Here is a 2,714-nt window from a genome sequence, read left to right as displayed (position 1 = left end):
TAGTAGTTTGTTACAGGGCCTTCTGATTCCGGAATGGAAGTGGGAGCATGTAACTATGGATTTTGTCACCGGTCTACCTAGGACCTGTTCTGGTGGTAATGCTATTTGGGTCATCACTGACAGACTAACCAAGACCACCCATTTCTTCCCTATTAAAACCATTGACTCCATTAGTAGATTAGCCCCTCTGTATGTCGATGAAATTGTTCGACTCCATGGCATTCCCTCATCCATTGTATTCGATCAAGATCCTCAATTCACCTCCCACTTTTGGGATAGCTTCTAAGAAGTACTTGGGTCTGGATTGTATTTCACTACTTATCACCCCAAACTTATGGCCAGTTTGAACGCAGTATCAAGACGTTAAAACACATGTTGTGTGCTTGTGTCCTCGACTTTGGCAATAACTGGTACGGGTATCTTCCCCTTTGTGAATTTACTTATAATAACAATTATCATTCCAGCATTGGCATTACTCCATGTAAAGCCCTGTGCGGTAGACCCTGCCATTCTTCCACTTGTTGGAGCGAAGTCAGAAACCAGGTTATTTGGGACTAGACTTGATTCAAGAAACTATTAAAAAAGTTATGATCATCTGTAGGAACTTGGCTACCACCCAGAGTCGTTAGAAGAGTTACATTGATAATCATAGAAGACCTTTGGAATTCTTCATTGGAGACCAAGTCTTCCTCAAGATTTTCTCCTACAAGGGAAAAATACAGTTCAAAAAAAGAGGGAAGTCGAGCCCTCATTATGTGGGACCTTTTTGGATCGTGGAGTGTATATGATATGTGGCGTACTGCCATACTCTGCCTCGAGAGTTGTAGGTCTACATGATATTTTTCACGTCTCCATGCTCAAAAGGTACTATGGCCCTTCTCATATCATTCCTCACGATGAGATGCAGGTATAAGTTGTTATGACATATGAGAAACTCCTCACATAAATTCTTTATTGGATCGACAAGGTTTTATGCAACAAGAGAATCCCCATGGTGAAGATGCAGTGGCAACACCACACTCTGGAAGAGGCAATGTGGGAGTTGGAAAGCGAGATGAGAGAGAAGTTCCTAGACCTATTCGAAACAAATTTCAGGAACCAAATTTTTTTAGGTGGGGGGAATGTAACATCCCACTCAAATTCGTGCTAAATTTGTATCTAAAAACCCCTATTTATTTGGGCCCTAAGGCCACTTCAATTTATTTAAATTTATCTCGTAATTTTCTATCATATTTCTGAATTAATTCGTGATTTTAATTTTATTATGATTTCATTATTTTTGTGAAATTTATTTTATTATTAGTTATTTTTATTAAAATAATTTTTTAAGAGAAAAAAAAAGGAAAAAGGGGTAGAATCCCGTGGGAAAGACCCACCCACGTGGGCATCGCACGACGTGTGCACAAGTGCGTGCATGCAGCCAACATAAGACATGCGAACTGTGCTTATGTCTCGTCCGTGTGGGGTGGGAGGCCAGTCTGTGCGTGTTCCATCATGTGCAGAAAGGCCAGTCCACGTGCGTCACATCACTCATAGATAGGGCCAGGCGTCGTGCGCCCTAAGCATGCGCCGTCCATGTAGTAGGCTTGCGCGCTTCGCCTTGCACACTGTAAAACATGTGCGCATCGCCCTGCACGTGGCAGGATTGATCCGCACCTGCAGACTAGGCCTGCAACATGCGACAGTATAGGCTGGCACCTACAGCTAGGCCTGTAGAACGCGACCGGCTTGGGGAGGCACGCTGCTGCCTTGGGCAGTGTGCCACCACCCTTTGGGCATTGTGTGCTACCTTGGGCAGTGTGACATTACCGTCTTGGGTGGTGAGCCCCTGCTAGTTGGAGATTCTTCCTCCATTTTTTGCATCACTGTCATCTTGTGTCATATCACTCATTTTTCACTCAACTTTCTTTCTTTTCACTAGACCCACCCACGTGGGCATCGCACGACGTGTGCACGAGTGCGTGCACGTAGCCAACATAAGACATGTGAACTGTGCTTATGTCTCGTTCATGTGGGGTGGGAGGCCAGTCTGCGCATGTTCCATCATGTGCAGAAAGGCCAGTCCACGTGTGTCACATCACTCATAGATAGGGCCAGGCGTCGTGCGCCCTAAGCACGTGCTGTCCATGCAGTAGGCCTGCGCGCTTCGCCTTGCACACTGTAAAACATGTGCGCATCACCCTGTACGTGGCAGGATTGATCCACACCTGCAGACTAGGCCCGCAACATGCGACAGTATAGGCTGACACCTACAGCTAGGCCTGTAGAACGCGACCGGCTTGGGGAGGCACGCTGCTGCCTTGGGCAGTGTGCCACCACCCTTTGGGCATTGTGCGCTACCTTGGGCAGTGTGACATTACCGTCTTGGGTGGTGAGCCCCTGCTAGTTGGAGATTCTTCCTCCATTTTTTGCATCACCGTCATCTTGCGTCATATCACTCCTTTTTCACTCAACTTTCTTTCTCTTCACTAGATTTTGCCACTTGGCGCAAATCCAACGATCCCCATTTTTATAAATAAGGACCCCTTTCTTCCATTTTTTCTCATCACTTTCATTTCATTTTTTCATCCTCTAAGAGTTTAGAGATAGATGGAGTGATCTAGAAAGAGAAAGAGAGGAGAAGAAGAAATATAGCAAAACTTCATCGGTAAGGAACTTATTATTTTCTTGGACATCTTAAGAAGCATTTTTAGAAATTAAAACTAGGAAGTTTG

The sequence above is a fragment of the Carica papaya genome, chromosome 7 (genome assembly GCF_054855325.1).
Source record: "Carica papaya isolate Zhongbai chromosome 7, ASM5485532v1, whole genome shotgun sequence".
Lineage (NCBI taxonomy): Eukaryota > Viridiplantae > Streptophyta > Magnoliopsida > Brassicales > Caricaceae > Carica > Carica papaya.
This window is presented reverse-complemented; position numbering follows the sequence as displayed.